At 47.2% G+C, this 21,805-nt stretch overlaps 1 protein-coding gene across 1 annotated transcript in view; it reads left to right on the top strand.

Moving 5' to 3' along the window:
* PTPRF (protein tyrosine phosphatase, receptor type F) overlaps positions 1-21,805 on the top strand; it is a 259,306-nt gene that overhangs the window by 89,016 nt on the left and 148,485 nt on the right. The gene's annotated exons all lie outside the window — the stretch shown is intronic.

The following is a 21,805-nucleotide window of genomic DNA, read 5'->3' on the forward strand; positions in this document are numbered from 1 at the left end:
TTTTTTTTTTTTTTTTTTTCTTCTTACATTACCGAAGATGAGCAGGAAAAGGCTTGAACAATTTGCTTGGTCTGTATGGATTGATGGAGAAACTCTTGAGTAATGAGACTGGAAGGCATTTCTTGCTATATGGTTGGAGCCACTGAATTCAGGGGAAGTTTTTCTGTTTGTCATGGCCAGCAGTGGCAGAGGAGCCAGGTTCCCCAGCAGTTACTGTGCCAGCCATGCACGCGTGAAGCCRTTTGTCCCCTGCTCTGCCACACTTTTCTCCAGATAAGTTACTTCTTGTACCTAGTTCCCCCCTTTCCCATTTATAATGTGGAGATAATCATATTTTCCTCTCCGCTCTGCGATGACGAATACATTAAACTGCTATAATGTGCTCAGGCACTGTGGCGATGGGAACGATAGAAGCCATTCAGCACTCGATGCGACTGTGGATCTTGTTTYTGGAGGTTGGGCGTCTTCGAGGGGCACCTTGCTCTTCAGCAGCAGTATTATTAAGAGATGGATAACAGGTGCTGCAGACCTGAAAATTATTAGATAAGAGAAACAGGTCCTTTTCCCGTCGCTTCTTGCCTTTCCAGCTGTGTCTGTGGGTACATAAAGCTCAGTGGAGCTCTTTCAGCAGTTTACTTGCAGATCTGCATTTAAATGATTCTTACGACTGGATTTTTGTGATAYGGGATACTTGAATACCCAACTGCTGCAAGCACATTCCTGTTTCCTTTGGCTGCAGTTGCCTTTAGATAGCTTGGAGATGTATGCACATGCACACACATGCTAATTTTTTATTTGCTCTGTGTTCATGTTCAAAGGCCCGTAGAGACCTGCATTTTGTAAGGGAGCACAACAGTATTTCTCAGCTCCGCGAGGCTCCCACTGAGCTCCTGATGAGGTAAAACTCGCAGACCACCACATAAACAGGGAATATTAGGAAACACCAGAGAAAAGAAAAGATATGTGTGGCCTGCTTATGAGCCACAGAAGCGAAAATCACTATCACACAGGCACCAAACATGCTTTTTTTGTTAGGAAGCCTCCTTTAATTGTGAGTAATGCTAATTTAACATGATCCCACAAGGCCAAAAACGATCTGCAGGTTGGGGGCTGTGTTTTCTTCTCTAGGTGAAAAGCGATGACTCCGTGCTGGGTGTGCTCATAATGGCGACATTAAAAAAGTCTGCTGAGTAACAGTTCATATATGCTCGTGTATAGAGAGCTGTGAGCTTGCTTGCACGTATGGAGGAAGAGGTGGATGTGCCTATCTTGCTGGTTTACCTGAAGAAGTCCATGAGATCTGTATTAAGCTAATGCTTAATCTCTATTAAAAGCAAATCTCTATTAAGAAAATATTTTTTACATCTTTTTTTAGAAGTTCTCGGGACAAGTCCTTATTTTTCAGCCATGTGATAGCTTTGTGTTTTCCACCACCCTTCCCTGTATCAAACGGCAGCCGTGGCCATGGTTTTTACACTGCCTGCGTTTTGATAGCCTGAGTTCTTTGTGTGCTTAATATTCCCTTTTTTGCCCAGGTGTTGGCAAAATAGACAGTGCAAGTCCATGGCTTGGCTGTGTTTGCGTTCCAGCGGTCTGTTGTGTCCTGCCTCTCAGTTACACCATGAATTCCCTCACGTGAATTCATAGAGGTATTTGGGAAGGACGYGTTTCACATGCAGGAAGGATAACCTCAAGGCAGTCAGCAGGGACTGGGTTTTCCCTTTGCTTCTGGGGTTAAAATAATTCCTGTAATTGCTCTCAGGTGGCGGTTTGAGTGGCGCAGAYGTTCATGCTTCCTTTCAAGAATTTGACTAATTCAGTGGTCCCTGGTGCATGGCAAAGCCCTATCACAGACATCCTTGTGGTTACATGCTGCTAAATACACAGCACACATTGATTTTTACGTTAAAAATCCTTTATAACAATAAGTTTTAATGCTGCTTCGCAGTTAGCTCTGTAGAACATAGGCCTTAGTGTTAAATCCAGAAGTCGCAGTCAGGGTTTAGCATCTCTGTTATGATGTCTTTGTAGCTAACTAATCTGCAGCTTTATTTTATTTAGACTTCTGCTATGTTTTATAGATCAGAGGCAGATAATCCTTTCTAATTGCCAACTTATTCCATTCGGAATATTAAGAGGGAAACGTGAGTCCAGTCTCCTGCCGGAATCGGGGATTCTCACATGAGTGAATCTCTTTTAACAGTTCAGTTCCCTACCATCCCTTTCATTCTCTGTTCCCATGTCTCTCATTTTTTCCTTCCAACTACAAATCCTGTTGTGACCAAACTACGTATACTTAGTGTAACTGGAAATTATTTCTCCTGTTGATAGCAGGAGAAGTAGACGTGCATATTCCTCCTCTTCTCATTCCTCCTGGGTAGCTGATAAGCTGAATTATGTATGAGTCATATTGAACATTTCTATCTTTTTTTCCAATTATGACCTGAAGCAGCACAGAAGTACATTCCTGCCTGCCTGGCAGAAGAGAAAAGCAATGCAAAGAGGGGAGGGCTGGAATCAATAGCCTGGCACCCGTTCCCGAGGAAAGCCTCAGGGGCAGTTAGTGGCCCTAACAAATTAATAAATATATTATTCGGTTGTAATGTTCGGAATTACAGAGCTTTTAAAAAAGGGAGATAATCTGAGAGCGTGGAAGGACGTGGCTGGGGGCAGGGGTGCCCACGTGGTGGGCTTGCACCATGTCCCCGTGCGTCGAGCGCTGCGGCCGCTTCGGCGCGGGTGACGGGGACACCGTTCGTGGCCAGCGCTCCTGCACTGAGCCCGCATCCCGTCCCTGTCCCTGCAGATGCCACCGAGCAGGGAGATGGAGGAAAGCAGTGCCCGGGCTTCCGAGGGGCTAATCCTTCCTGCAGGGACCGGGGCAGGCTCCAATATGGGCTGCTTTGGCTGGCCCTTCTCCTAGGATTTGACAACGTGGACATTCAATTACAGCTTTGATTTGMAGAACTGGGAGACTGTTTAATTGCAGCAGGATCTCTAATGCCCTGCGAGCAAGCTTTTTTACTCCACAGCAACCTGGAGCGTGCAGTCGTATCTGAGTGGGGCTGAATAAATTTAGTTTCATTTCCCTTTGTTTTTAAGTAGGTTAAATGAAAATATCATCTCCAATTTCCATTTCCAGCGCAGGCTTGCAGGAATCCCTGATGCCCGGCGTGGCAGCCTCCTAATCATGCGGCACGTAGCTCTGTGCCAGGCTCCGCTGCCGCGGGAGCCGCTCGGCAGGGAGCTGTGACGGGGCTGCCTGCACGGGGGCTTCACCCCGATGCATCCCAGCACGTGCTGCTTTGTGCTGCTGGAAATGGGGGAGTTGGGGTGCGTTTCCGCAGGGCCCTCGGGAGCTGGCGAGTGCGGCAGGTGTCCCTGCGTGGGGAGCACCTCCACCTCGGCGTCGTTTGCTGATCACTGATCCATGCCGTGGGTTTAATTTCTTGCGCCATCTGCCAGCTGCATTCCGCTTCCTGGAGTTACCCTGTTTGAAATGCTGCAAATGATAAACATTTGACTGTTACAAATGATTTCTGCAGAGAGTTGGATCTCTGAAGGCCTGAAACAATATGTCCYTTCTGTAAACACTCTTCTGAAAGTGATTTTGTCATTGCAACGGTAAACAGAAGTTAGCTGTGTTTAATCCCTGTTTATGCCTGGTTAGTTACAAAAGGATCAGTAGGATCATTGTACTTGGGCTTATGTTTGTCTTCAATGCACCTCATCTTTTTGCCAGGGAGAATTTTTAGCAATATGTTATGAAACCGAGCAATTAGGGGAGGGAAATTGGATCTGGGTAGGTGTATTCATTCTGCCTGTGTAAATGAACTCAGGCTCCCCAGTGTACCTGGCTGCTCCTGGGACTGGAAGTGCTGCTCATGTCTCTGGTTGGGAGAGGACAAGTCATTGCTCTCCATGCTCCCTGGCTGTTGCTTGTTCCAGCTTTGGGCATCTCCCTGGGACGACTGCTGTGGTAGCAGGGATCCAAATCTGTTCTTCCCTCTCCCCCCAAGTGACTGATGTGCTGCTTTCTGGCTGTATGAGATAGGCAGCTAAAGATCCTCTGTAACCACTGCGTTTCCAGTGCCTTTCCTCTGCTTGCTTTGCTGCTTAGGGTAGTGTCCTGAAGTGGTGAGGCAAGACAAAGAACAACCTGGGAGCATTTGCGTTGTGCTAGATGGTGGCATGTYCCATGGTGGTTAGAAACGAAAACGTTAGGCCACTTGTGGTGGCCTCATTGACATGTAGAGTGTCACACACAAGGGCGTAAATCCCAGCCCAGCTGTTGGSATGTGAGATGCCATTGCATACACAAAAGGTGTATTATGCTGCTGAGCAGAGCCCGGCCTCTTGCTGCTCTGGGAAGTCAACCGAGGAGCCCCGTGATGCTGCAGAGATGCTTGTGCATTGCTCAGGCACTCAGCAGTGGCTGGAAATCCAGAAGGTTCACGGGACACAGGTTTTTTCTCAGCATCGTGATGCTCAGAAGGTTGAGCAGAGTAGCAGTCTCTTTGAAWTAGACCAAGCAAACTTAGAGACTGCTTTTCCTGTATCACCGTTCTGTTCCACGCTGCTCTGGAGGGCTTGTGTTTCAGCTCTTTAGTCTTTGGTATCTCTACAGCATCCATCTTCTCAATCCAGGTGTGAATCACTGCATTTCCTTTATTTTAAATATATATATATTTTTAAGATCAGATTTTTATATAGTTTATTTTATATAATATTTTATTGTATAAAATATAATTTTTGTTGTTTATGATAGTTTATTTTATATAATATTTATCAAGAATGCTTTTCTTGGCTGTGAATGAGAGTCAATTAAGAAGTAATATTCTCAGCTGCAGCAAAGTTTAGTGGTGTTGCTCTCTCCTCCAAAGACRACAGTCAGCAGATCTGGAGAACTTATCAGACCCAAATGCCATAATTTCCATTTCTTATCTCTGTTTAAATGATTAACTAATGACACATAACCATATAATGTATCCGTGATAGCAAGTCCCATCAGGAGATTGCCATGCACTAAGGTTAACATCTAGGTTCATTCCACAAGTTTATGAGGCAAGGAATACAACCTTTGAAAAGCTCTATATGAAATATCACCTTATGAATATCAAGATGACCCCTCTGGAATTGTGCCCTCCCGTAAAGCCCGTGTGTCTGTGAAGGCAGTGACCCCTTAATCTCGAGCACATATTTCTTTTGCAGCGAGGGGCTGTGTGTGCCCGTTGCTGCTCCTATCGCGCCCCGCGCGACTGCGGCTCCGGCAGGATGGGACGCTGCCGCGTTCTTATCGGYGAGCCGGTGGCGTCAGAGCTCTTACGACAGCCCAAAGCAGCACCTGTGCTGCGGGTGCTTCCCAGGCAGCCACGAGGGAGCTGTGGGTGAGAACCGAGGAGGAGGTGGAATCGTTTCACGTGGCTGCAGAGCCGTCCGAGAGCTCCGGCTGGGATGGGCCCTGCAGCTACACAGCGGTTTGCAGCAGTGAGCGCACAGCAAAAGAGACTTTTAAGAGCTCCCCGTTCCACACAGAGTGCTCCAAACCCACTCAGCAGTTTGTGAGCACTGACTGGGGAACAGGAGCTCACGTTCAGCTCCAACTCCCGTTATCTCTGTGAAATAAATTCAAGTAAGAGGGTGCATAACCTTATTACACAGTGCCTTGGACAAATGTGCTGCTTAACTTGGGATGAACTTGCACCTGGGAGCATAAGGATTTTTGCATTTGTTCAGATAGGAAGTCTTACTGTGACTGCCTTTGTTCCATTATGAACATTATCTTYTATTACTTTTTAATCTTCATAAACTACTGATGATGATAGCAGCTTTAGGAAGTGAAGTCTGAAGGCCAAGATACAGAAGAATAAAAGTGAATCCCTTAATTAGTTTTAAATATTCTGCTTTCCGTTTTCATCAGAAGTGTTATTCATGTGTTATGGGAAAGATCAATTATGCTTAATGAAAGTACTATCTCTGTCATTAATAATTTTGTATTCTTTTATTGTATATCACTTCTAAGGCAGTAGTCAATACCTTTTCAGTCCTGTCCCTTGTGGGGCACTTCTCCTATACCTATTTTCTTGTTACCTTTCTTCCAAGCACTTGTGAAGATCTGGCTTATACAAAATCCTTTTGGGTGTTATAACCTAATAGAATCATCATTGTAAGGATATTCTGTTGGTTATAACAGCACAGGGTTTCACTATGTGAGTTCTGTAATACTGTAACATACTGAATATGTGTAGTAGTTTAAGGCATTCATCAGTCTGCGTTGACTGCCGTAAAGGTGCTGATATACCCTGATCTTTGCAAAAACAAAGAAGAAATTTTGTCACCTCTAAAAGTTGCCTGCTCTTTGCTTACACCATTTCTCAAACCTCTCATGAAGATGCTCAGAAACGTGGCTACTCATTCAGAGCACAGCGGTAACACGCTGATAACGTCTGTCTGCTACGAAATGTGGTAACTGAGCTCTGGGCGTCATTTTCCTGGGCCCAGGATGCAGAGACAGGTCGCATCTCACCACATGATACCTGGAGACCGTTAGGGAAACTGTGTCAGGCTCTTCTCCTGCTGCAGTTCCTCTGTCAAGGTGTTCAGCAAAGTCCAGTGGGTGAATGAGGCACAAGCAGCTGAGCTGAGCTTGGTGCAGCCTCTGGTTGGAGGTTGGAGGCCGCGCTCGCGTTGCCGTCTCCCAGCTGAGCCCAGCCTGGCTGGGTGGCTGCTGCCATGCTGGTGGTCTGGAGCGCAATTAGGCTGGATTAAATTGTCTGTGCTTTAGCCTAACGTGTTGTGACTCCCTTTGGAAGCGAGCACTGCTCCCAGCTGAGAGGCGGTGATGGGCAGCACCGCCGTCCAGGTCCCGTGCACTGGTGTTCCTGCCTGCACCAACTGCCCCCGTGTTTCCAAGCGATGTGCACCAGGCTTTTGGGAAAACCTCTTAGCATTTCTGTTGTTCATTCCTATTATTCCTTTCACTTAAGGTCACTTGACTCTTCCTGCATGATTTTTCGACTCTCCGCTTTATTTACAGCATCTCCAGAACGTGGTCAGTTTAAATGCCCACCTTGTACAGAAGTCATTAATGCATCTGCTCATTTCAAAATTGATATTTGAGGAACTTGTTGATGGAGTGCATTGCTGCACTACTAAAAAAAATTGTTGAACAAGAGAATGGATAAGTGTTTGGAGAGACAAATCACTATGGGATAATAACTAGGCTGAGGCTGGATCCRGTGACTCTCAGGTAGTAAATTTGAGTTTGGAGGATTGGCAGCTAAAATAAAATACTTTTATTAATGAATTGTGTATGTGTGAATCAAGAAATCATTAAGAGGAGAAAAAAAGGATGTGAAAACCCACAATTATAAGTTGTTTTATTACTTGAAAATACACTTTAATAGAAATCTTTTTGATTCAATTGGAACAGACAGACAAGAAGGTAGTTCCTCTGGATGATTTGAGTAGATGTAACTATAAACCTTGTCAGAATCAAAATTCATAGCGCTCATCAGATTTAAAGTCTACTGTTGCCCATCAGAAGCTAAAATAAGAGCTCTTTATTAKGATGTTTCAGTAGACCTTTCTTATTGCTGCATCTCTTTCAAGATAACCCATTCTGAGAGCATCTGTGGAGAAGTGTAGCAACCTGTTATTGACAGATGTGCTCTCWGTAGCTTGTATGTCAATCCTGCTGATATCTCCTGCTGGCTAATAAGGTCAGCTGCTGCTATGTATTTGTAGAGTCTTTGAAGTCTGGTAGGTTGTGGGATAGCCTTTGTAACAGGTGGTTAGAGCCCATTGTTTGAGCTACTGGAAATTAATGTGCTTGCTAATGTCAKATGGATTAAGTCTACTTTGGTCTCGAGAAAAGAAGGAAGGGCAAGAACAAGGTGTCCCTAACTACTTTGCCAGAGTTATCATCTGCTTGTAATAGGGAGGCTCTTCTGTGCTCAAGGGCTAGTGACCTGTTGTCATTTACTTGCTGTGTCCTGACTTATATGGGCACTTAGGAAGACRTAGCAGCACCGTGATCTTCTGTAATTTCTGCAGAAGTGGGAGAAAATCTATCTGCCTAATAGAACTTGAGGGTAAGTTCTTAAATGGAAAATGGAGCATGGAGGGTACACTGTGATAAGAGCRACCAGAGGGAATAGAGTGCTTACAGCTACAAAAGCCTAAATCTCTGCCTGAAAGAAAGTTCTTGTACTGTCACCTTGGGCTTAATTCTACACCTTATCTTCTTCCCCTCACTTAAAAATCGCAGCCCCGGTTAAATCATTCTTGGAGAAAAATCAATATTTTAAATTTTAAGACATAAAAACATGAGGTGGCAACTTCAGTGCATGCTAATGATGATGTGGCAACAGCAGCTGCTCAGAAGTCAGCATGTGCATGCAGGGAGTAATAGTAGCCTTCATGTGCCTCTTGCCGTACCTGTGGAAGAGAACATTTCACAAGTGCTTAATCTAACTGTCTCTTCTGCAGAAAAAAAGAAAATTGCACTGTGGCTGCTTATTGGCTACCTTTTGGTCTTGCTCTTAGATGTTGACTGTACAAAACAAAGCGGGTTTTGCATTAAAGACCTGTAATAACAGTCATTCTAAGAGCAGTTTGTGTGTGTCATGCCTATTCATGAGTCCTCAGTCTAGATATCCTTATGCACCTCTTGTTGATCCCAGGATTTTGTTGGGTTTTTTTGTTGTTTTTTTGCAACTTGATGTCAGGAGGACTTGAAGTTTGTGGTGCTTATTAAAATGCAGTGCCTAGATAATGAGCAAATGGAATAATTGGTCTCAATTYCGGATGCAAAGAAGTAATTATATGACCCTTCATTGTTAATTTATTTGAACTGTTAGATGATTAAAATACATGCATTCCACTTGCTGAGTTAGAAGCTCAGAGAATCTTTCTAAGAGCATTAATCTCATATTGCTAAAACCTCACCTTCCCCATAGAGTTATAAACTGCTGTTTATTCTTGTGGATATTTCAATCAGATAATAAACGAGTCAATCAGACTCGTTCTGGCACTCTTACCTGCTCAGATTCCTTCTGCCCAGAGCTCCGGAATAACCCTTTCAAACCCCTTGTCCTAAGGACGAGAGCGGGAGTGAGGTATAATAAGATCCGTCTTTTCAAGACCATCTAGCAACTTGATGAAGCGGCTTGGATGATGCCATGGGAAAACACTGCAGTGTATTCATCTATCGTGCTAATCCTTTGCTCTCTTGCTTCAATCCCTTTATCACAAGGGTCCAGCCTGGATGAAATCTTTCCAAGTTCTTGGTATATGAGTTCAGTGAAGAAGTCCCAATGCCAGGCAAGATCTATAACCTTATCCGGTCACAACGTATGAGTGTTCGCCTTGTGCTGTTGCTCCGAGCTTGGACTGGGGGAAATTTCCCTCTGATAAGTCAGCGCAGGATGCAGAATGCTTTAAATAAAAGCAGCTGCACAAAGCGTTACACACAACAGAAGTGGCGTTATGACCTTTCAGCTGCCTTTAAGACCCYTGGGAATGCACTGCAAATGTTCAACTGCTGGAGACTTAAAAACCCGAAGGGCTGGGGTTTTGCTACTGCTCTAAAGTGGTGTTTTGTTTACAAGGAAGGCAATGTTGGAATTTATTTTCCAATGTCTCTTTGACTTAGACAATGCCACAGTTAGTCTCGGTGAGAGGAAAATCTTTGTAGAGAGAATAGAGATCGTAGAAATATTGAGGAGAGATRCATGAACCAAGCCAATGGTGCTGTTAATAAAAAGTGTGTTAAGAGGAAGGTAAGGAACTCGGAAATGCAGAATCCCAAATCACGGGTTGTCCAGTATCAAGAGAGGCAGACGCCCAGGGTCAGTATGGGCAGAATGAGCCGTTTGGGTGAGGGAGCAGCAGGAGTCCTGCCTCAATCCCCTTTGCCCTGTGTGCCCAGCAGCGCCCCGAGCACTTCCCACGTGGAGCTCCGTGCCCCATGTGCCAGGCAAAGCAAAGGGCTGGCTGTCCCTTGGAGCCTCTCCGCAAGGGAGACGTGAACTCCTGGCAAGCACCACTGCGCTGGAAAGCCCCCATATGGTGGAGATCAGAATGATTCACCTGGGACAGTGACGAGATCCCCAGGAAGCCATCCCCTTGGTTGCACGGGCTGTGTGCTCTAAGAGCAATGGGTGCTTCCTTCGGGGAGGTTATTAGCACTGTTTTTTCCATGAGAACATCCTTTGTTAACATGAGCCCTCGCTAGTTTATGCATGTAGGCCTGTCATCCCGAAACCCAGCGCTGTTGACGCCAGGGGAAAGCTCAGCGCGAGCGCGTTACAAATAACTGGTTCGGTTGCTTTATTTTGATGCAAAGTTGTTCTATCAAAAAGTAGCATGGCAGAGAAGCTCAGCTGAAGTTTTACCTGCAGGAAAAAGATGTGGCCTCATGAAAAAACAGCAGTTGTGTTGCCTAGAGGTGGTAGACTTGATGAGAGGCCCCGTGATTAGCATGGAGCGCACGTCCTCGGATCAGAACTTGTGCCTGCCTGCCATGTGCTCGAGGAGGATGGCATTGCTGATCAGGTGGCTAGTGTGTAACCTTGAACTGAGCAGAAAAGACCCTCAAAAGGGAAAGAAAGGGGTTCCAAAGGTGTTCTTTTTCTTTCCTTTTTTTAAATTRATTAGACACTAAAAGTGGTAGAATTGCTACCAAAAAGAAAAGGGGGGGTTGAAAAAAAAATGTAGCTGTTGCCCTGGGCATGAATTTACTCGCTTTAGTTTGTTGTTTAGTTCGGTTCATTGATCCTGTCACAATTGATGATTCATTAAGTTGTGACTACTGTAGAAATTACAATGCACAGATGTAGCTGTGCTGCACATCTGTGTGTTCCCAATGTGTTAATGATTTAAAAATGCGCTTTCTGYCTGGCCATCCCCTGTGCTTCAAGTGCCAGCTGACATTTCATATTATTGAGCCATTTGTCGCGGTTGGCAGGGAGAAAGTCTTTCGGTTCCCCTTGTACTTCTTCTTCYTTTTATCCCTGTTTGAAATATCTGGATTTGATTGTCCCAGCAGCCTTGGCCTTGCAGAAAGCGAGCTGTGGATCTAACTCTGTCAGTCGGCAGCTTTTTCAGGGCCTCCAGCCTCCTTCCCTAATTCAGATCCCTAGTTAGACCAGTCCTTATTGGAGACTTGCGTTGGTCAGAGTACRGATCTGCAGAGCTGCCTGTCCACTGGCCCATGCCTGCTCACTGGCAGGGACAAGCGGAGCCCGCGACTCTATCAGCAAGGCTGGCTGGGTGTTATACAGCTCTTGTGTGCTCAAAGAATTTCTCTGTCACCTCTCTTGGAGATCTCTAAGTGCCTGTTAATTCTTTCCAATGAGTTGAGCAGATTGAGCTCCCTGAGCTCCCTTCGTTGCTCCTCTTTGAATTCTCCAGGCTCTTTCTATGCTCCTCTGGGAATGTATGCATTGCAGATCACACTGGTTTGTACTAAGTTCCACGAGAAGCAGCCGCAATGGTTCAAGTTGTCCCTCAGTCCCAGCTGCCCTTTCCAGGGGAAAGGTGTAGGGACAGGGTGTGCTGACAGTGTCCCGGAGCACGAGCTTCTGCAGCCTCTGCTGGGGTCTGGCGGAGGGATTCTTGAACCAGGAATGGCAACCCGGTCAGCTAAGGAAAGAACCACCTGGGTGCTTTTGAGTGTAAACATTGAGCAGACAAAATTCCCCACAGCAAGAAGTTTTCCAGCCTAACTGTGATCTGTGGGGAAAAAATACCTGCCAATCACTAGTACCGCTGCTGCTCTTTGGCATTTGTATTGGAGAGAGTAGTAAAGAGTTCTGTCTTCAGCTTCATGATTCCACTCGGGGTTCAGTAGGTCTTTGTGGTAGCCACCCTTGTGTGTCCTCGAGTGCTGTTGTGACAGCAAAATCATAGGTCATAATCCAGTAGAAATAGGGTTGGGGAGCTCGCTGGGTCTGCCTTGCCTTCTGTCTTGGGCCAGGGTGCTGCGTGGTACTGTGAGCCCTCTGAGCTGCTTCGTTTTCCAGGACTGTCTCCCATCCTGGAGGCTTAGGTTGGGTTTGCTGGTTCCTGTGGCAAACAAACACACTGGAATGTTCTGGAAAGTTCTGGAACATCTGGTTGTCCTGTGGAGTTTCTGCATGGGTTCTGGTGAGCTGAAGGATGGAGCTTCAGGGGAGACCCATGTTCAGTGACTTGAAGCTTTGTTACCAGTTCTTTATATTCAGATTGYTTTGGTCTCTTGAGATGGGGATGGACAACAACCAGAATGACATAGTCGAGGCCGGTTTTCTCTTTTTTCTTAGAGCAGATAGTGCTGCCGCAAATGCCATGTTTCATGTTGGGGATGTAAGTCCTAAGCGATCCTGGAGTTGAGAAGTGAACGGAGCAGAGGCAGAGCTGGCACTTCAGATCTTTGGTTCCTTTTTAACATGCAGAAAAGCAAGAGACCTCTGGGTGTCCCGTCTAGTGCTCCATATGCTCCCTTCATCGGACCAGTGACAAATGCACCTTCTCCAGGTGTGACTTCTCCACCTTGCCAACCACCGTGTCACTCATATTCATCGAAGCAAAGAGGTGAAGAGCTGTCTCTTATCACCTAACCAGCTCCTTTATGGTATGCATTAAAAAAAAAAAAAAAAAAAGCCAACACTGTTGTCCTTCAGATCACTGCTACTATTCTAGTCTGGCAAGTGTTGTTTTTCTGTAGCCGAAAAATGGATCTGCAGAGTCTGAATATAACCTAGTGATTCATGACTTGATGCACTTTTCAATTTATTGAGACACGAAGTACTGGATTTCATGGAAACTGAACCTCACTGCCAAATAACAAGGTTTGAACCTGTGCTCTTTGTCACATTAATTGCTAATTTACAGCTGCTATAGAAGAGCAGGTAGAGTGGTCCAGGCAAAAAATTCACCAGCAGGAATTACCCGAACTCCATAGTTAGGCGGTTAGGAATGTCTGTGTAGCACTACTATTAGCCTGACCCTTTCAGCATTTTTAAAGTTATTTTGGCATTTATTGTAGTAGGCCATTCTATCTTCAAGACACTCTTGACAGATACTTATTAAAGGCTGATCTTTAGAGATGAGGTTGTGTAGTTAAATACAAGTTTCAGTAGAGTTATGGCTAAATCATGCAAAGTTTGACCGTATTTCTCCCCATCACCACCATCTCCCCCAGGCAAATTTTCGATCGTGGGTGGAAAGGGGAAGTTATTTCTAATGGCAAATGCTACTGGCTTTCCACCGAGTGCCATTCGAGAGAGTAGATGCACAGAAGTCAAGGTTTGTTTAAAATGAAGTACAGCTCTTTAGGTTGGCRGTGCTTATCTTCAGTCCATTGGTCAGCTGGCATGGATGTCCTTGTGCTTCAAGGACAAAGGAATAGCAGCTTATTTTTTGGTTATTAAAATGCCACAATATTTTTACCAAAACAAGTTTCCTGGTGATCTATTAATGCATTTCAGGGAGGAGGGTAGTGCTGGTTTTTGGGATGTATTTGTGTGGTCATGTTGGTTGCAGTGCGTAGCGGTGCARGGGCTGCTTCGTGTCCGCTGCTCTCACAGCAGAGCTGTCAATTCCTTATGGATATTTTGCAAGCGCCTTACCAGTGGGAATATATTAAATAATGCATAGAGGTTCCCTCCATGAGCTCTGGGTTTTTTCCAGACAGAATAGCTTGGAAACTCCATTTGGCAAACCCTAAATTCCGAAAAAGGCAGGTGCAACAGTGTTTGTAATCTATTGCATTTAACTAGATGCTGATTTYTTAGTGCTGAACTTTGCAGCCCTCTCAGCAGCGCTCCCTGTTCTGGCATCTACATGGGATCGAGCGGGACTGTGTCTATACGTTGTGCCCCAGGTGGCTGCTGATGGTGGCATTCAGGTAAGGAAGCCTTGTTGAAGAGCCAGGGGACAGCCCCGCTGTGCAGAGCCACCACAGAGCAGCATCTCTTGTCACCAGGAGCATGAAGTCCAGGGAGGAGACGGGAGCGGAGCAGGGGCCGAGCAGACCTGTGTGCAGAGCAGGAGGTAACATCGAGCCAAAACGGTCACCGGGAGCATCTGGGGTTACAGCCCAGTTACTGCTGCATTCCTGGAGAGATCAAAAAGCAAAAAAAAGAAGAATTTGGAGGCCTGTGTCTTGGTGAAACTGCAGTGGAAAAGCCTCCGCCTTAGCCTGAGGGACAGCATGGGGAAAAAATGCGAGGCTGCCTGTGCGAAAATACAGTGTGTGGGTGATGAAGTATTGCTGGTGCACAGAGGCAGTGCCTTGGGAGAGCATGATATATCAGCGAGAAGCACAAGACTTTCCGAGATAAAAATAGTGCTGTTTGTTGTGTGAGAGAGCATGGGGTGAGAGCTGGACASCACTTACTGTATGGTCTGGCTTCGGCAGTTTAATATTGCATGTCCTCACGGCTCCTGCCTGGCCGGGTACGCTCCCGTTCTGTGCACACTGTAACCTAAGGAGCATTTCCAAGGAGCTTCTCAAATCTCTTTCTGATTTCTGCCTTTTGGGCTCCACAGCATTCAGTGTGCTAAATGCTTGAAAAAAGCTTAAAGAAACAAGAAATTAGATCACGTGAATATTCACCTGTTTTTTCAAAAAGGACAACTCTTAGGAGGAAGAGAAAAAGCAAAATGGGCAGCAGATTCTCAGGCAATTACTGGCGCAGGATTCACCGGTTAAAAGTACGGAAGGTCCTGAAGCGTAATGGAGTGAATCACTTATGACCAGCTTTATGGTGGTGTAATCTGACATTTACTTTCARTGGTAAATACAGAAAATGATAGCGAGAAGCCCCGAATGCGACGTGTCATAAAAGTTACAGCCTCCTCGTCGCGTTCGTTATGCTTGGGGAGGTGCAGGGCCTCGGCTTCCYGGCGTAGCTGGGATGACTGGAACGTCAGACACTGACACGTGAGCCAGGCTGCCGCTGCCCGTGGCTGCGGGCCGGTGCGAGCCGKGCGGAAGCGCCCGCCGTGCAGCCCTGCCCGGCGATGCCGGCACCGGCRCATCCCTTGGCTGCGGGCTGCAGGTTTCCACGGAAACTGCATGTGCCGCTACCTGGGAATGACAGAGAACAGCAGCAGTAATGAGGGAGTGGGGGGCAAATTGGGTAAATATTCGTGTCCAGATTACTGCGATAAAATATTTTCTCTGTAGATAAAGATATGAATTCCAGGCTTAAGGAGATTAAGCTGAAGAGGTCCAGGGAGGAGTCCATCCCTGTGAAATCTGGGGATGAGTGTTCTAAAATCCGTTGCAAATTCCCAGCGTTTGGGAAAGTTAGACTCCCTGTGCTGCCTCAAGGCTCTGATATCCTTTGTATTTTGGTTCCTGGGGGCAGCTAATTGGAAGGGAAGAGCTCTGGGTTTGCAGCAGCTGCGTTGGCAGGAAAGCGGCTGCCTCAGACCCCACAGCTCTGGGGCAGGTGCCTTGTGCTTGTCCTACATGCAAGGGCAGGTAAGGATACACCAGAGGCTTGGAATCAAAAAAAACCCAGGTTGCAATTGCCAACCCCCCCCTGTTTTTCATCTCCCACTTATTTATTTCTCTAAAAAGTTAGAGGTGGCAGCTTAATATTCCGAGCACTCCCGTGCGCTGCAGTGTGATCTGCATAAAGCGAAGGAGAGACGCTAGCAGCGAGTGCTTCCTATGAAGGAAACTGCGTGTGTGCCAGAGAGGAAAAGGCAGCTGGTTCTAACGGGATTCGCTGTGATTGCTGCTCAGATACTGTAGCCATGTATTTGTGTTGGGTTGAAGTGACCTGAAGAATTTCCCTTGCCCGTCTCGCGCGCGCTGTCTCTCGCGCTGAGCTCGCGGCACGATTGTGTGCAGTCGTGCCGGCAGGAGCGCTTTGGGTTGCGCGGTCGCCTAAGGTCAAAACAAAACGGTGCCTCTTTTGTGCTGCAGCTAATGAAAAGATTTGGGCCGAGACACCCTAGTTAATGTTATACAAAATTACCTCTTCTTTGAAACCTGTTTTGTTTTATTTTTTGCCAGCAAAGAGTTTCTCACCGCTGGTAAAGGAGCAGTGTGTGCCTGCTTGTGGTGATGGGAGCCCGGAGCCAGCCAGGGGTCGGCTTTGCCTGGGAGAAGGTGCTGCTTTGTCTGGGAAGCCAAAAAAGAGCCCTGCGCTGGACTTGTGGTTCTCACTGCCCCTGGAAGCACCAGGAGGGCCGGGAAGAAGCTGCCTGCGCCTTTCGGGGAGAGGCTTTTAATGGATGCAGCTGAGCTTTCCTCCTTGCAGGTCCTGAGCGCTAAAAACTCTCAAGTCATGAATGTTGCTAGGTTAATTGGCTGGTTAAATTTAGCAAAGCCTTGACTGTGCTTCTGTGAGTAAAATAAAGATGCCATTTGTTATTCAAATGCCTGTTGTGGCATGAGGCGGTAGCTCAGGGTGGGCTGCTTTGCAAAGCCAAATCCAGTAAGCGGTTATTATTGACTTGAGAGGTGGAATCTGTCACGGATCGCATCCGCACCGGTGCTGCTAGGCAGTTTTGAGCCGGAGAGCTGGAACGGGCCTTCGCTCTACCTAGCAAGCACTGGGGATGTGTGGGTCTGTGTGCTGGCAGTGCTTGGCTGAAGAGGAATTAGTGTCTTCTTATAGTCAGCGGTACGCAGCAGCCAGCAGCCCTATTAATTAAAAATGGAGCATGTCAGAAAACTCTCATCTGACTCTGTAAAATGAGCTCTCTCAAACTTTGCCGTACTGGATTTTTTTTTTCTTTTCTCACAAAAGAAATGCTCGGCTGATGACTGACAAATTCAATAAAAAAGAAGGTTTAAATGGGAGGAAATGCTCTTGCTCAAGTTTTACCCTGCTCCGGATGCCAGAGTCTTGTCACAGTGAAATATGTAGCGCGGGCTGAGTGGCTGAGCAGTTTCCATCTGCTTCAGAATCTCTCAAAGATAATCAAGAATGATGAAAATTGTTTCTTCATTTTTGACCTCTAACCAACCTGTTAGCCTTGTGTCTATAAAACAAGGGATGTCTCCAGCCCGGACATAAATTGTGATGCTGCTGCAGATCACGGCTCTTCTATCAATATTTGAACTAGAAAGACTTTATGTGGGCATGGCTGCAGCTTATTGTATTCATAAGAAGAATTCTGTACCTTAAGGCTCATTAAGTTGACAGAACTTTCACAGCAGCCTGYAAATCTTACTGCCGTTTCTGGCACAAGTCAGGCCCTTTGGGCTGTGCTGTCCCAAGACCAGAGGCACCATCAGCCTCTCCACATTCCCGTTGCTCGCCCTCCTTTGACGGAACAGGAGGCCTGTTCTGAGGGGCCACACGGACGGGTCTCCCGTGGGCAGCTCTCGTGTGGCCCTGGCCCGTCCCCGCTCACCTCTGCGCCTGCCAGCTGCCCTCTGCCACCAGCCCCTTCTGTGTGGTGCCAGGCCTTGGGTTGCCCTTGTGGCTTTTCCGCAAGTCCTTGGGATTTGCCTGTTGTCCTTTCGATCACGTTTTCTCTCTGCATTGTCTCTCTGTTGGCGCCTTTGCTGCTGAGAAAATGCGCTTCTTGTATTCATGCGTGGCTCCCTATTCCCCAGTGCCCCGTTCCTTCCTCCCCTCTCGCGCCATGCTGATAACGGACTGCTCGTGTTTAGCTGCCCATATAAAATGATGCATTATCTCACACCTCTCCTTTCCCCAAGCTCTGCTTCTCATTTCCTTGCAGGAGCTGCGTCCTGGCTTTGGGCTGTGAGCACCCTGAGGCCGAGAGCTTGGGTTTTAGCTCTGCAGAGCCTGGACAACGCACAGAACAGCCCGACCTGTGCATGGATTCTTGCTCTGCAAAGCCCTGCTTGGCAAAGGCRCCGGACGAACTCCCGTCGTGGCTGTATGGATTCCTATCAGCTTGGGGAAGTTCTCTTGTCCTCTCGAGCAGCAGCTGGTGGACATGTGGAGGCCCCTGTCAATGCAGTGCTGCAGATCCCCTTGAGCTGCTGGRGTTTGGTGAACGGGAGCACTGATGTTCACGTGTGTCTCCGTGTAACCRTGAGGGCTTTCAGGGTGTCGTTCATTTGTCGTTCTGGCTGCCACGCTCTGCCCGTCTCATTCGCTTCCATTCCTGAAACTCTCTGCAGTATCTCTCAAGGGGCAACAAAAAGGTTGTTGGGTCTAAACGTTTTGGGGAATATGCTAGAGATTTTCAACTTACCAGAGAGACTGTTGGCTTAAAACAGACTTAGAGGGCTTTAAATAGCAGAGGTCAGATTAGCTGCAGAGGACAAAAAATATGAAGTGTGTTTGGACTAGATGGAGAAGTCCCTGGCAAACGAAGTGCTCCAGCAGAGCAGTCCCTGAACTGCACGTGAACCTGAAGGAGCAGAGCTGTAACGTGCAGAGGCCTCTCCGCGCTGCCCCGTAGCTGTCGTGTTCGTGTGCGCGGGAGAGAGCAGCCGCCTCGTGCTGCGTGCGGTGCCGCGAGGGCRCCGTGCTGTTGCGCTGGTTGCAGCCTGCCCTTGGCAGAAGGATGGGCAGCCAGGGCACAGCACCCACAGAAACATGTTCTGATTAACGGGTCACGTAATTCCAGGGGTGTGATTTGAGACAACGGACCGTATTTTTGGAAGTGTTCCGCTATCATCCTGTTAACTATCAGGACATTGCAGAGATAATTTGTTAAGAAAACTCAATTTAAACCAGGGTGTTAATACAGAGGGAGAGTGCGCTGTCAAACACCTTCCCTATCAGTAATATCCAAAAGGAGGTTCAAATGTTTAAGGAGCTGCAGGGTATATCCGTGGCTGAGAAAGCAAATGGTGGCTGAGGCAGTGACTGGTAGTAGGATTCACCCTGGATGTTGCTTCYTGTTTTGGGTGCGTCAGGGAACCGTTCTCCTGAGCTCGGCCTTTGTGGGTGGGTTTCAGCAGCAGCCCCGTCCCTGGCCTTCGGAGCGCGGCTGGACACCTCTGTCGGAGYGGCCTCTTCGGGCCGCTTCCGAAGCCCCTGGTTCCCTCGTGGGCCGCTTGGCTGGGCAGGGGCTCTGGGCATCGCCTGCGTTGTCAGCGCRGCCTCAACAGCAAGGGAGAGGCTCCTGCTGTCCCGACTGAATTTCTCTCCCTCCTTTGCTGTGTGTCCTCCTGCAGTGTCTCCAAATGCTCGTGGTAGCATCTGCTCCCCTAGGAAGGAGCTGAGGCCTGAGGGGTCTGCCTGTGTGCTGGCTCGCTGCAAAAGGCACCCGGGATAACACAATTAGCGTGGATTTGATGGCCAGCAGGGACAGCCTGTTGCCACCAAAGGGCAGGGACATGCTCCTCRTTACGCCATGTCCTCGTCACGGAGAAGTGACGAGTGTTTCCCTGCCGATTCCCGGGATGTGTGCTACTCCGGGCCGCAGGAGCTCGTGTTCTTTGATCAGCTGCAACACATCTGCTCAAAGGGATTAGCAGAAAACTCCCTTCTCAGCAGCTCACAGTTGTCGTATACTGACACCTGCATTTGGGTATTTGCAGGCTAAGCCTGTGCTCTTCAACAAATAAGAAGCTCGGTTCTACATGGGTAAAATTGTAGCGTGAGCCTGCTCTAATTAGCGATGGTGAAGCTCTTCAACACTCCTGCTGTTTGCTATCATAAACATCTCGCGTATGTTTGCAGCACAATGAGGTAGCAGGGCTTATGGGGCAGGTGCTTCTCTGAAAGCAGCAAATCAGCCTGGAGACAACCAAAAAAGCCACCGTTGCTTTCGGAGCGGGTGGGTGATGCAGRGGGAAGTGCCTTTGGGTTGCCAGAATCCCCAAATGCCAAACATGGGATGTGCAGCCATGGACGTGAAGAGTGGGAAACAGCTGCAGTCGGAGGTCTCCCAGGCTGAACTTTCCCTATGGAGAATTCAGGAGATGCTTTGAGCAAAAATCAAATTGGGAAACTCAGCCCCAAAATAAGGAATGTTACACGGATTCACGTGCCACTAGTGATCCTGAACCAGCTGTCCACCTGGATCCAGGCTTTGCTGTTGGGGCTGCTGCGGGAGCCAGGGATACCTGCCAGTCACCACAGCGAGCTTGGATTTTTGCCTCAGTGCAAAAACACGGTGCTCTAGTCTCCTTATTCCTCCTGCTTCCTATGGGAGCTCCGTTGGCTACTTCTTACTTCTCACTTGTCAGGTTTTTTTTCCAAATGAATCAGCCTATTGCACCTTAATTTTATTAGATAGTGTAGTAGGGGTTTTTGGTCTTATTTTCTATGCTTGTCACTTTTATTAAGGCCCTTTGTTGTGCATTGCTCAATAGGAGTGGAGTCCTGCTCATACAGATATTCCTGTGGATATTAGAGAGCTATTCTTGTGCTCCTCCCTGAACTGACTTTGCTTTCCTGGAATCTAGTACTGCTGCTTTACTGCATTCAGCGATTATTAAAAGATCTCTGAATTGTGGTTTCGTACGGGCTTTTGCTAGATTAATTCCTATTTGAACTCRGAAAAGAAGTTTTAAAAAAAATCATCTCATCTTAACTTGAGAATTGGTCAGCCGTGCACACTCCTGCACAGTTCACAGTATGTTGTTTTAGTTGTTAATTAACCTCTCCTAACAGAGAGGTTCAGAGAGGTAAAAGTTCTACCTTTTGGCCTTCCCCTGTTAAAGATTCTTTAGGCTTTTATCAAACCTCTCGTTCCATGGTGGCATTTGGTTACTTTGATCCAGGTGCCTTTCAGTCTTCCCTTTGATAAGGTGAACAAATTGAGACCTTGGGGCCTCCTTTAAAAACAGGATGTTTCAYGAGGCTTAAACCATTCCTATGGCTGTAGACCTATACGTTTTTACCAGTGTCTGTCTTGATGTGGTGCTCCAGTAGCAGCATCACATGTGGAAGTGGGATGGTCCATCTGCTGCTCTTCAGTGTCTCTCTATGCACCCACCTCTGCACGTGGCTGTCCTTGGCCTGCTTGTGCAGGTCATTATCCACCAAACCTGGCCAGGGGTCTCTGCTTTGGATCCTTCATTTCAGCGTGTGATTATGGATTTGGTGGTTTTAAAACTTGTTGTGGGGCACCTGTGGGGCTGAGTCTGGACAGCTGAGTTGGGGTTGCTCCACTGTCTCCACTATCTCCTCCAGTTTTCTTTCATTTGGATTTGCCCAAGAAGATGGGTTAGAGCATTGTGCTGTGTTAAGGATGGAGTTCCTTTGCACTGAGAGGTAATTCACACACAAGGTCTGTAGGAAGAGATAACACTCGTATTAGACTAGATAACAGAGATGGAAAAAACGAACGAGAAGCCCTTCATCAAATAAGGTCCAGCCCTGCAAACTYTGCTTTCCTTGCACCTTTGGAGCTGCCTCATTGTGTCAAGACCGCCAACAGCATTGACCTTCATTTTTTAGTCTTTATCCTTTCCTCCTTGTGTCTGGGCTGCCTCTGGCCTCCGCTCCAGCCTGCCAATGAGGCTGAGGGTGTCAGGGCTCTGCTCTGTTCAGCAGATCACAATATCCCATCCGCAGGCCCAGGTACTCTCTGCCTTGAGAATATCATAGCTGCCATTTACCCCCTTTGCCACAGAAGTTGACTCAAGGTCTCCTTTTAAAATACGAGCTAAATATGCATAGCACAAGCAGACAGACAGACCCTTATCTCCTAGTTGGTTTTTCATTACCTCCTGTGGCTGTAATCTGATTGCTTTGCATATATTAACGAAGAGGGAAATAAAATATTTGTAATAATATGTGCATGGTATTCTGGGATTTCCTTCATCCGTGCCCCCAGCAAAAAGACACGCTTGGGTATTTGTTCCTTTAGGCAGTCTGGAGATGCTGACGTGATGATAGTCCCAAGCTCTTTGGGGACC

The sequence above is a fragment of the Nothoprocta perdicaria genome, unplaced genomic scaffold (genome assembly GCF_003342845.1).
Source record: "Nothoprocta perdicaria isolate Ctin4 unplaced genomic scaffold, notPer1 scaffold_0, whole genome shotgun sequence".
Lineage (NCBI taxonomy): Eukaryota > Metazoa > Chordata > Aves > Tinamiformes > Tinamidae > Nothoprocta > Nothoprocta perdicaria.